Source organism: Magnolia sinica, chromosome 2, assembly GCF_029962835.1.
Source record: "Magnolia sinica isolate HGM2019 chromosome 2, MsV1, whole genome shotgun sequence".
NCBI classification, from domain to species: domain Eukaryota; kingdom Viridiplantae; phylum Streptophyta; class Magnoliopsida; order Magnoliales; family Magnoliaceae; genus Magnolia; species Magnolia sinica.
In genome coordinates, this window is record NC_080574.1 from 29321256 (window position 1) to 29335296 (window position 14041).

At 37.7% G+C, this 14041-nt stretch overlaps 1 protein-coding gene across 6 annotated transcripts in view; it reads left to right on the forward strand.

Moving 5' to 3' along the window:
- Nucleotides 1-14041, forward strand: part of LOC131236839 (ENHANCER OF AG-4 protein 2) — a 46765-nt gene extending 32724 nt beyond the window's left edge. For 2 of the 6 annotated variants that reach the window (XR_009166893.1, XR_009166897.1), the window contains exons 13-14: nucleotides 7801-7923; nucleotides 13763-14041. The gene's annotated coding sequence lies outside the window, so the exon portion shown is untranslated. Of the gene's footprint in view, nucleotides 1-7800; nucleotides 8321-9505; nucleotides 10447-13681 lie in introns of those variants that run through there. The other 4 variants (XR_009166892.1, XR_009166896.1, XR_009166894.1 and 1 more) reach the window with 3 other exon arrangements.

The following is a 14041-nucleotide window of genomic DNA, read 5'->3' on the forward strand; positions in this document are numbered from 1 at the left end:
ACTTTAGGTGGATTGCATTAAGCTATCACCATTTTCAATTTTGGTTGGAGGATTAGGTAAACTTTTCCTAAAAGGTTACAGATATGGTTATAATTAATGCTTCCACTCAATGTGGGTCACGGTGTGCCGTAACGGCAACGGTGGCCCGTTACAAAGACAATACAGATTTTATTCAGAAAAAGGTCATAATGGCTATTACAGCTTGTATCATAACAGTAATGGTGGTGGCCATTATGGCCACCATTATTGTTATGGAATACCTTAACGTGGGCATTGCTCAAAGTATCAATGATATTATCGATAATATCGACGATATTATCATTGGTACCGATAACACTGTTAGTATTAGAAATTCCAGGTATCATCAACATTCGCCCAATGTATCGCCAATTCTTTCGACTGATGTAAATTCTTGGTGTTGCTTGTATCGCCAATTCTTTTGACTAATGTAAATTCTTGGTGTTGCTTGTATCGCCAATGTATAGATATCGCCAAAAAGATGTTACCGTTTCAATTTTTTTATGGGCGCATGGTTGTATGATGAATGTGTGTATATGTATGTATGTATGGATGGATGGATCATGGATATATGTATGCATGCATGAATGGATTGTTGGTTGGTAGGATGTATGTATGTATATGTGTGTATGCATGCATGCATGGATGGATGGACAAATGGATCGTGCACGTGTGTATATATGTGTGTCATTGTATGTATGCATGTATGCATGCATGGATGGTTGGATGGATTGATGGTTAGATGGATGGATCGATGGATCACGCATATGTGTTTGTATGTATGTATACGCATGCATGCATGCATGGATGTATGCATGGATACATGGATCCACCATTTCCCCCATGTTTCCCCAATATTTCCCTGAGTTAACAATACATGCTTTTAGGCCCCCATTAAAGGGAAACTTATTATTTGATTCCTAAATATACAAATTTGTCTTTTTTGCTATTATTTGATTCTTAAATATGCAAGTGTATTTTAGCATATCTTGAAGTATCATTGAAAAATTCCACCATTTTCCCTTATGTTTCGCCAATGTTTCCTTGAGTCAGCATTACATGCTTTTAGGGCCTGTTTGGGAGCGTGGATTTGAAACCCCTTGGATTCGGAACCCCCTGGATTTGAAACCCCCTATATTTGAAATCCTTTTGTTGTGTTTGACACCCTGAATTCAGAATCCCATGTAATCTAAAAGTAGCTACGCATAGTATATTCAGAGGGGTTTGAATTTAATTATTAAATCAACTTTAATATCTCTAATTAGTTTACGTATGTAATGTTTGACACAATGGTTATAATAAGCCCGTTGAAATATATACTTTGCTCGAAAATGATGAAATTCCAAGTCTCGGATGGGCCACAAGCACAAGATCACATCCAAGTGACTAGCCAACGATTTTTAACCATTGATTTACATGGACAATGTTTGGACAACGCATATCATTGTATTAAAGTAATTATAGTGATGTAATTGATAATCTGATTGTTTTGGGAAATCATCAGTGGGCCATGTGCCCAATAGATTAATGGCCTAGTGACACACATGTTACACATGCAACTCTTGGAAGGATTTTGGATGTAATCCAAGCTTTCAACTTGGATTTCAAATCCCCCCAAATCAAAACCCCTCTTTGAGGGGATTTAAAAACCCCAATTACTTTATGGTGCCAAACATACCAGGGGATTTGAAATCCCCTCAAACCCCCTCAAATCCATGGTGCCAAACGACCCCTTAGGCCCCCATTAAAGAGGAACTTATTAGGGATTTTATAGTAAAATTTAGGGATTTCAACCGTAAAATTCCTCAAGGAATTGGATTTTACCAAGTAGTGCCTTTAGTAATCAATATTCGGAGGTAGTGCTTTCTAAGAGGAGAAATTACATTTGCCATTGAATTCTTTTTCTTTACAACAAAGTGGAAAAACAAAAGTTGTGGGGCCCACGTGGTATGCGTCTCACATCCAACCCGTCCAACAAGTGCACACCAACATTGTTATTACCCGACGAACAACCAATATGGCAGTTCCAATCATAAGATGTGCCAATCCATTAAAAATAATGTACACCATTCAACTGTCCCATTTCAAGTGTAGCCCATCTGATCATTTGATTGGCATGGTGTTTTTTCTCGTGTTATCAACATGGTATGGTGCATACGTTTTAATGAGTTGGATGTTATACACATACCACGTGGCCCACAAGCCTTGAGTTTTACTACTTTTTAAAGGAAAAAAATAAAATAAATGAGGACAATTTTTGTAATTTCAACCCTTGAAAAGCACCTTCACATTATTTCTAACGGTGGAGGCATTATTTGGCAAAATATAGATCTATTAGGATTTTTGTCGTAAAAATTCCAATGTGTATTTTTGCTTCTCCTAAAGTTTCATTAAAAAATTCCACCATTTCCCCCATGTTTCCCCTATGTTTTCTTGAGTTAGCAACACATTTTCGGGTATTTGTGATAATATCGGCGATATGAATACACGTTTCTATATCCCTAGCCAACGGTTCATGTAACGATACTGATGGGGACATCACACGCACATGCGTACGCACACCGCCCCCACGCACGTACGCAAGGAGAGGGAGGACCCCACCGTTGATCTGGCTCGATGACGACGTCGAGGGAGAGCCCCCCTAGCTAGAAGACGGAGTTTTGGGTCCTTGGAGTAGGCCCGATAATCAAGGCCCATCATGGGATCTCATGATCGGGGCCCACTAGTCAGATTAAGTTCATATTTTAGGTTTTGATTATTTATGTTATTTAGAATATCATGAACGCTTTAGATTTCTTTGATTAGTTTTTATTTTGGTTTACTTCATCGCCAAGTAATAGGTTGCGCATATAGCCCGAGTTTTGGGATACAGGTTTTTCTTATAAATAAGCACCCCTTGTAGTTCTTTTGATTCATTGAAGTTTAATAAAAAGTTTTGCAAGTTTTTTTCTACTCTTTGAGTTTCTGAGTCGTGGAAAAATTCAAGTGGGTGCGAAGCCCTCCCTTTTCGAATGGCTAACTACCGTGGTGTGAAGCCATATCTATCCCCATTCGCCCCTACACTCTTCCATCCATATCTCTCACCTTCTACATCCATCCTCGCCTCGAATCAATCAGTTTTTGCAGTGGATCTTCTCCCTACGGCTAGTTTTCAGAATCTGGCCCTACAGGAGGGCTGAAACTTCGTGGAGCACCACACACTGCCCGTAGCTCGGATCGCCCAAAACTTTGGGGGTTTGGAGCCCACCCTAGCTGACCAGGGCTAAGGAATCAGTTTTCAGGTGTGGGTCCTATTCGCATGTGCGGCTAGGCTAGTGTGCACGTGCGCCAGGCCCTGGCCCGCTGTCCACATGCTGGAATTGTCTTGCAGTTCAAGTTTTCTTTTATTTTACCCTCTCATACCTGTTTTTCATAAACCATAACCCTAGATTGCATTATCCTTAATTTATGTGCCCCTTTTCTCACCCCAGGGTTCCTTGATTTGAAATTGGTGAATTCCTTGGATTTAGGATTGATTGTCATGCATTTGTGGGTGATTTCTATTTCCCTTTGAGTATCGTTTGGTTCATAGTTTTTATTGATCCAGCCCTAACATGTATATGCCTGGACCTGCATAGATTTCCCTTCATTGAATGTTTGGACCTCTGTGTGGGATATGGAATTTGTGTAATTGTTTCTGAACTAACGTGATCTTAAGCTTGAAATCTTTCACATCATATTTCAATTTCATGTCCTGCATCAGAGGGGCATGCCTTTCAAGCTTGGAAACGAAAAGCATATCGACTTTTGGATTGATGCATGGTGGGGAGATAGAGCGCTTTAAGAACTCTTCTCGAAAATTGCCCGTTTAGTTGTTGATCGATTCGCCATGGTTGCGGATTATTTCTCCATTCACAAGTCAGAAGTGGTGTGAACCCCCCTATGTCAGCGGAACATGTGTGATTGGGAAGACGAGATCGATGAGGTTGCAGGACCGTTGGATCTTCTCAATTCTTCTTAGCCGACGATTCAGACAAAGCACCACATTTTTTGGGGGAGAAACCGGTCCGGATAGTTTTCCATCAAATCACTATGCAACATCATTTTTGAGTCAGTATGTTACCTTCCAACATCTCCCTTCCACCAGTGGTTCTATGGTGTGCCGCCTCGTGTTGTGATGTTTGTCTGGCTTGTAGGAAGAAAGAAGATTCTTACTTTTAATAATTTGCAGATGGACTGCAGAAAAGAGCTTGCATCCTCCCCAACGTCTATTTGATGTGCATGAATAGCAAGGAGACGATCGACCACCTCTTGATTCATTGCCCGTTTGCTGCTAGAGTGTGTGATCACTTCTTCGATTCATTTCATATGGCCTGGGTAATGCTGAAATCAGTCAAGATGATGTTGCTTTGGGCTTGGCATGGGGGAGGAATTGGTGGGGCGAGCAAAATCTTGTGGAGACTCCTAATTATGGTTGTGTTTTGGGTGATATTGGGTGCAAAAAATGGGCAATGTTTTTGAATTATTGATGTAGGTTTTGGTGAGGTCATTGGCAAAATCAAAGGTCTTCTTTCGAACTAGGTGGGAAATATATAGCAGATTCGTCTGGCCCTAGTTTTGTAGTGTTGTGGGTTGTTTTCTTTTCTCGCGTTTGGCGAGCTTCTAATAAAATGTTGTTACCTCTAAAAAAAACATTACAATTTTACTATGTTTAAACCAATGTTTTCATTAGCGCTGTAGCGTACGCCACGTAGCATAGCGTAGCGTAGCGAAAACGCTACGTAGTGTACGCATGTAGCGTAATTCCCTGGTAGCGTAAGCTACCTGAATCTCATTTTTTTCAAGTGTTTTTTCTATGTTAGTTAAACACCGATTTGAAAATGGTGATGACTTATACCTATGACACATGACACTAGACTAAACTAATTTGGACCATCCAAATTGTTGTCCATATCGTACATAGAACACTTAGATCAATCAGGACCATCCACATTGTGGTCTGTATCATGAATTTGTGATGTTTCAGTAAATAAAAAAGAAGTCATACTTAGATATTTCTAAAGGCAAAGAGAGAGGGATTTTGCATGGAAATAAGTGGTTGATGATCCAGATTCGTAGTCAAGAACTCATAGAAATTATGCATTTTGTAAATTTTATCATATGTTCTATTATTTTAATTAAAAATATTAAGGATTGCTACACGCTATAGAGGGCTAAACACCACGCTATACGCTCCACGCTATTTAAAACACTGGTTTAAACACGTAATTCAACAGTCAAATGCAGATATAATTGGAGATAGGAAAGGAATTTAAAATCATTACAATTTTCTATTGTACTTAAGTGGAAATATCCTCTCAAAACATGCACATTAGTGTATTTTTCATGTCGATTTGACATTTCAGTAATGTAGAAGTATGATCATTACGATTTTCGCACGCCTATCCAGACATAAGAATTGACAGTCAATTCACCTGCCTAATAGGAGACAAGTATTATAATTTGTAATCATTACACATTTATAATACAATAAGTCGTAATTCACAATCCAAATAGGCCCTACACGTATTGCCGATTGGGGATATGGAAACATGTATTGATATCGCCAATACCCGAAAATGTATCACCAACTGAGGGAGAAATTGGGAAAACATGGGGAAAATGGTGGAATTTCTCAATGAAACTTTAGCAGATGCTAACATACACATATTTGCATATTTAGGAATCAAATAATAAGTTTCCCTTTAATGGGGGCCTAAAAGCATGTATCATTGGCTCAGGGCAACATGGGGAAAATGGTGGAACCATCCGTTCAACCATCCGTTCATTCATGCATGATCCATTCACCCATCCATGCATGCATGCTTACACACACACACACACACACACATACATCCATTCATGTGTTTCATCCTACAACCATGCACTAATAAGAAAATTTTTGAAAGGGATTATTTTTAATAAACAGATTTTTGGCGATGTCGATACCTTGGCAATATTATCAAAATATCCTCGATACATTGGGGCGTTTTTTGGGTTTTGGGTGCCTTGGTTGGTTGTCCTTCGGGGAGGTGGCTCCCTGTCGGGTTGTACTTGGCTTTTCTACTATTTTTTTTCCCTTTCTTTCCTTTTTTCCTTTTTCTTTATTGTTTTTTCTGTTTTGGCCTTTCGTCCTAATAAATTTGTTTCGTCTTTCAAAAAAAAAAAAAACATTGGCAATGCAGGTGACACCTGAAATTTATACATTCGAAAACATTGGCAATAAATTGGCGATGCTCAGCGATATATCACTGATACCTGGAATTTCTAATACTACTAGTGTTATTGGTATTGCTGAGCTGGCGATATTGAGAATATCGGCAATATTATCGATAATCGCTGATACTCGGAACACTGTCCATAGGTCTATAGAAGCAAAAATAGAGAGGGGAGAGGGGCTAGGTATAGGGTGAGACCAAAGAGGAAAGACACCGAGTGTTTCAGAAGATATGAGCTAAGTTGGGATGGGGTTCAAAGTGGTAGGCAACTTGGGCTGAGTGTATCCAATTCAGAATTGGAAATTGATTTCTTGGAGACCTTTAGGGAGTAGAGATAGATTTCAGATTTTTCTATCTCTCAATAGTAAAGGAAAAATGACTGTGGGATCCTACCATGCACAAGTTCTCAACCAAATATTTTGAGAAGCCCTTGGTGCTGGGAATCGTTGGAGTTGTTTCTTGTCTATAAGTGTGGGGAACCCTTGTCTACCTACCAGAGAAATTTGTTGTATGATGTGACGGCTGAGAAAATGATCAAGTTGGACCCCCTCCTTTGGTAATGGAAATCTTGCTTTCCCCAACACATGCTTTATGTGATAGGAAGCTAAGCTTGGGGGAGCATTTGTTATTCCTTGGAAGGCATCTAGAGAAGTTTGGGGATTCTTCTGCTGTTTGTTTAGGATTTCTTGGGTTCTTCCAATTTGGACGACAATCTAGAGAGCAGATGGCAGCAGGCGGAATCTTGGGAGGATCCTTCCTTTTGCAATCATGTGCGGGTGGACCTTGATTGGGATTGGGAGGCAGTGATCAAGGAACCTCGATGAATAAATGGTGTGATAAATGACCTGCTCCTCCTGTGGAGACGTGAAAATTAAACATTGATAGAAGTTCATGGCCTGTTTGTGTTGAGGGAAGATAGAAGAAAGGAAAAGGAAACACTTTTCCTATGATGGGATATTTCTCTGTTTGGATAGCAAAACAGTAATGGATTCCACATAGCAATTATTATACTTATTCCGTAGTCCGTCCCAGCAGAAGATACGAGGTGAGCATTGTCTAACAAAAATGAGATTCCTCTTGCCATCCAAACAAGATCCTAAAAATGGAATCCATGGTTGACTAGTGCCATGGAATCCTTGGGAATCCATCATTGGATAATAATTACTCTTTTCTTTTCCTTTTGTGTTTGTTTTCAAGACAATCCAAACATGCCCTTAGGTTATGTGTGGTTTATTGCCTCATGGTATACTTTTCTACTATGGATTAAAGGCACTCTGTGTTTTTTTTTTTTTGTTCGAGACGGCAATACATGTGAGATTACCCTGTTGTCACTGCTTTGTTGGAATCATTCATATTGCAATATTCTATAAACGATATTTAAACACATACGTATGGTCTAGCTCTTATTCTTGAATCATTGGACATGTCTTATCTTCTATAGTCTTTTAGAGATGTTCAATGTATGCATCACATGTTATCCAGTGAAAAGAAATATCTGCAGAATAATGTGCTGTCTGATATCCATACTAAAAGAGAGTTATTACAGGTTTTTACAACAGCAAATGATGATGTTATAAAAATGAAGTCATTTGTATGATTTCTTGTTGGCAACAAATCAAGGAATTACATTCAAAGTTTCTTGGCAGATGAAATTGCTTCAAACGTAGAGGTAAATATTATAAACCATGGGTTTCTTACCAAAGGATTAGCTTATTATTTTCGGAGGATATTACAGTAATTTTTAGGCGTGCAAATAGATGAGTGCTGCATTTGGAGGAAGTTCGCAAACATGCTTGCTTACTGTTTATTTGTGATAGAAACTAAACTTCTAAAAGGCATCACATGTGCAGTTGATCTTTGATTTCTCAATGTCATATTGTGGTTTAAATGCAAATCTAGGTTTATATCTTAGAGAAGTTACTGATGTAAATTAGGAGGAAAAACCATTGGAAACACAGGGATTCTATAATGTTTTGTGCTACTGCTTTTGTGTCAAAGTTTTCACTTGTTTTTAATTTAGTGATGAAGATGTGCTAAACTCAGTACATGCATGTTTGCTTGCATGATATCAAGTGCTGATTTTTGTAGCTATTCTTTGCAGAAATGACCCAAATCCACTGCAGTTGTCTGTCAGTCTCCAAAACAGCCTGATTTTAATTGTAAAAACTCTTCATGTTAAAAAAATAAAATAAAAAATAAAATGACTCCCCTGTCATGGTGCAATGTTGGTTATGATTTATTTTATCAAGTTTTTCCTTACAGGTTAAAAAAAAAAAACTCTTGCAGTTGTTGGACAATCCTAATATCATCTTAACCATCCATTTAAGGCCAATGATCGGACGACTAAGGTCTTTAGTTGGTGCCTTATCTAGGATATGACACATGTGAATGATAGCTCACTGGAGCATGGATCAAATCCCCTATGATGGGACTGTTTGGTAGAAGAAGAGAGCTCATTTGCTATTTTTCAATATATATATATATATATATATATATATATATATATATATATATTTTGAAGATTTATTTTTTAAACTTTTGTGAAGGGATTTTTTATTTGGGAGACAAATCTTAGATGGAGTCCCTTTGTTGAAGAGTAAGGTAAGGCCCTTATTGTGCATGGAAGTTTTGATTTGAGGCACACATAGGGGTGTCTCTATTATGTAAAGCTTGATACGGAAAGGTCTATATGACGATGTAAATTAGAAAGAATGTATGTCCAAGTATTTCGGCTTTGCGTATTTCTAAGTTTTGGTAAATGGTCCTCCAAAAGGTTTCTTTTGTGGTTCGGGGGGTCTTCGTCAGGGGGATCCTCTGCCCCCACCTCAGTTTGTCATAGCAACAGATGCGTTGAGCAAAATGATGGTTATTGTTGTTGAGCAAGGTCTGGTAAGCAGGTTCAAGTTGTGCCTTTTTGGGTTACCAATCTGCAATATGCAGATCATACAGTGCTATTCAGCAAATACTAGGCAAATAAAGGTGGTCAACCTAAGGAAGATCTTATGCTCCAAAGCTGTGTGGGGCTAAAAATAAACATGCAAAAAGTGTTTATGTTGGGGGCCTGTTCAGGGGATGGGTAAATGAGAAGGCTTACTGAGTTGTTTGGGTGGTTAGTTGGGAAGCTGCCAATAATTTATTGTGGCCTCCTGTTGTGTATTGGAAAGCTAACAAAGCATTTGTATGATTTGATCATTGGAAGGTGGAAAGGAAGTTATTATTATTATTTATCTATTTTATGCTATTGTTTCTAGGCTGTCTGTGCATCTCATGGAGATTAGTCTATGCCAAAAAAATGAGGAGAAACAGAAATTTCAATGAGTCACAATCTTGAGGGGGAAACCCAGATGAAGAAGCTAAGCATCATGAAGGAAGCTTTGTTGGGAAGGTCATGTAGGTTTGAAAACAAGGAAGAAAGCCTATGGAAACAAATCATAGCATACTAGGAGTCTTCCCAATATATAACTTTTTGAAATTGGAATTGGCAGCAAGATTTACATGTGGTGCATCGAGAATCCTATGAGGTGGGGAATGATATTCGCATCAAATTTTGAGAAGACAGGTGGTGTGTTGCTTGACCATTATGGCATTTATTTGGCTTCTCTCAATGATTTCATGCAGCCAAGAAATGTGAGGATCTCACATTACAGGATATGTAACAGGAATTATGTGGTCTATGGGCCTTGCTTTTGAAGAAACCTCTCTATGAAGAATCAGATGTATCCATATGCTTGCTAATGCCCCTCCAAACAACTTTAACGACTCCTCAAGTGACAGTTTGTGATGCAATGTGGGCCAATTTCATGGTCAAATCCTTAAAACATTTTTCTTTGATTGAGGTCAGGGGAGAGCAAAGATGCTCTGACAGTGTGAGTTTGGAAATATTGTGGTCTGCTAAGAGTCACTTCTTCTATTGGTTGGTGGGCGAGCAGTCCATGGTTCTGAATATAGGTATCGGCAAGCATATTGGCCCGGACAAAAAACCTACATGATACAGTGTCACATATTGGTATTGGCCACAACTCGGTCTGTATCATTATCATTTTTTGTCTTGACCATTTATTCAATGGTGTATTGGATCATTCTTTGGTAAGCACACTCTATGTTGGGCTGACCTACTGTAAGTTGTAATGTTGAGTCTTTTGGGTATTGATTGTTGTTATATGTCATAAATTGATATCATATATTACTAATACGATAATCTATCAAGTATATCAAATGATTCAAATCATAATAGTAAAACACATGTTGAAAATGAATTTATTCATGTACCATTTCATCCACATGTCTGTTTCCTCAAATTGATTTTTTTTTTAAAAAAAAAAAAAAAAATTATAAATGAAATGGTAAAAAATACATTAAAAAAATAGAGCTCATAGTTGGTAGATCTAGGTCCAAACAACATAGATCTATGTTAAAGAAAACAATAAATTTTTATTTCCCCATTCTGATTTTTTTTAAAAAAAATGAAAATTGCCATGAAAATACATTAAAATAAGATTACAGCTTATAAAATGTAAATCTATCTTCAAAGAACTTAAATCTATATTTAAACAGCATGAATATACTATATTCCCCAAAGAACTTTTGGAAGAAAAAAAGAAAAGAAAAGTTGAAAATGCCTAAAAATGGCCGGAAAATACAAAAAATAATTTAAATTCAGAAACAAATGGTAGATCTATGTTCAAAAGAAACATTGTTTTACCTAGATTTATCTTTTGATTCATTTCCCTAAAATTATTTGAAAACAAAAAATAAAAAATTTCAAAAAGCTTACCCAAAAATATAAAAAAGTTGAAATATTTAATCAATCATTTGTGGAATATGTAGATCCATAGCATTAAATGACTTCTCATGCATCATTACAACAATTAGTTGAAAAATGTTTTAAAAAATCTGAAATGCTTAGAAAAGTCCAATGTAAATCGAAACGATAAAAAAATACAAAAAATCCTCAAAAAAATAAAATAAAAAATCAAGCATGATTGATTGATTTGGGGTTATCATGTTGATTTGACTGGATTCCAATAAGAATAATTTTTATTTTTTTTTCCTTTCTTTTTAACCTTTTTTTTCCTCCCCAAATCAGGTACCTAGCCTTCAATCCTTCGATTTGAGGCAAAAAAAAAAAAACATTGTTTTGATCTTCATAACTACTATAGATCTGGTAAAAAATGGGCCTAAAACAATCCCTCACTCAAAAAATGTTGAGAGGAGAAGAAAAAGGGTGGAAATGGAAAAGTGGGGCCTGGTTGGGGGTATTGAAGCTTGTCGTATGAGCTTTTGTAGAATCCTTTTGAAGATGAGTTGGGCTCCTGTGGTATATCATTCTGCAACTCAAGTGTGTGCTAGTGAGAATCAAGGTTGGGCGTCCCTTCCCACTCTGTTCCCTGTGCAGTGGCCCACCAGCGTTTCAGATCCACTGATTTTCAACCCCTGGATGTAAAATCAGGCGACGCATCCGATGGACAGGTTGAGTGTGATACATAAACCGAGTAGGCCCCACATCTACATGGTACTTCCGTAAACACCTCATCTGTAAAATGAGGCGATGTCATTCACTACCCCATTCATCTTCTTGATTATTTCATAAGCGTTCAGTTGTATGTTACCCAAAGTAGATGTTGTCCAAAGTGTATGGTTTGTGTTTGATAGAGGGATATGAGATCAATAGATCTAATCTACCAATTTATGCACCTATATTTTGGTGATAGAGCTCTTGCTTTGTGGTGCTTTCACAGCGCAAGTGATTAATTTGAAGGCTATGTTGACATGTTATGTAATTTATGGAAAAGTGAAATGATATGGATGAGAAATGAAAGTGATTGGAGCTGGACGAGTTTCTAATATTATAGGATTTCATTTCCGCGCACTTAGCTAGGCTCCAGTATGCATTGAAAGCAGCCTAAATCTCTTGCTGATACCACTATTGAAATGTTTGAAAGGAAACTTACCATCCAAAAGAGGACATCTATCCTTTGGAAGAATCTCATTGGTAAAGATGGGACTTATTTAGGGGTCAGGTTTGTCTTTGTTCCATGCTCCTGAACAGCATAATCGATAATTTGAAACAGTTGCTGAGAGATTTCCTATGGAGAAAAGAGGGTGACCTTGTTTTTATCTTGTGAAGGGGAAGACGTTGAGAATAAAAAGGGAGAGTGGGTGGCATCAGAAAGTGTGGGGAGATGAACATTGCCTTGCTCGGTAAATATCTTCAAGGTTTTATCTTTAAGAGGAATCCTTGGTGGAAACTGACCAGAGGCAATTACAGATCTCCAAGCCCGCAAATCTCAGAATTTTGGAATGCCTCTTTGCAGATGATTGTTGTCTCCACATGAACACTCATGTCAATCGATGTCACTTGTATCATGCAGAACTTACAGCGGACTTCTGATTCCTGCCAAATGGGTGGTTGGATGGAAATCATGCCATGCCATGCATGTGTCTTTCCCAGCCCATCACCACAATGTATTCTGCCTTGACATGCTTTACATTTTCAAATGTAACGTTTTAATACCCAGATCTACAGAGTACAATCAGCATCTCTTTTTCTAGTGCAAGTTAATTTTTCTCGACACTATAATACATTGCCACCAAATGTATGGTTCAAACAACATCGATCTGCCCATTATGACCAAAAAAAAGAAAAGAAAAAAAAAAAACAAGAAAAAGAAAAAAAGAGTTGATTGTAGTGGAAGCAAGTCTGGGGTTTGCATAACTTAACTGCCAAGAAAGAGAATTTAGACTGCAAGACCATGAAAAACTCTTCCCCATCAAAAAGCTGGCATTAGTCTTACAACAATATTGTTATGTTGAATATATTGGATTAGCTAGTTGATATCTGATCTCTCAATTCTCAACAGAACTTTGATTGGTTTTCTGGGCGCTGTATTGGGTCTATTAACATTTCTGAAACTACTAATCATGAATGCCGTCCATTTCACATGTAGCAACTGTTTAGCTATCGTATTTCCCGAGAGTTGGGATCTTTGAATGTACAGGTCTCCATTAAACCCCATATGAATTATTAATACTTGTACATTGCCATATTGTTTTCGATCCCTAAATGTTGATAGGATAACCTCTGTAAAATATATAGCATATATGAACTAGGTTCTTATAATGACATGTAGCTTGCTGGAGTGTTTGTCTGAATATTGAAGCTTTGAGTATGGTATTGTTCCCTTGAACTCATATTTTTGCAGTTCATAAATCATAACCTCCTTTTTAGTGCATCTCTCTCTGTGCTTCGAGCCTCGCTTAGAAAGCCTGACACTTAATTTATATTGAATTTACTACAAATTGCTCAACCAGATTCATTGGAATGCATCTTTGCCTTGGCTTACCACAATAGAACAAAAGAATTCTGGAGCAATTGCATGCAGTACAATTTATAATAGTTATTTGTTTATTATATTTCACCATGGCAGTGCCATCCATGTACTACCATGCTATTTGACCCAGCTCCGACTACTCTACAGTCACCTTTTGAAAATGCTTTCCCTCACTAGGTTCTGGAAGTCCAAGATCATAAATGTTGCCATGGGATTGGATTTGGGAGTCTCCAGCAAGTTTGCTTTAGAAATCCATGGGAAGTTGGGAACAATGTCTTTGTGGTTTGGTGCTTAGAAGAAGTTTACTGGAGAAGAGGGATAACTCTCTAAAGGTAGGAGTCTGATATCTGCAGATGTAAGTATATATGGAGATGGATGAGAAAATGAATGTACTAGTGGGACAGGAAATATGCTGTATGGAATGTCAATCACCCAGCTGTTGAAGTATATATTTCA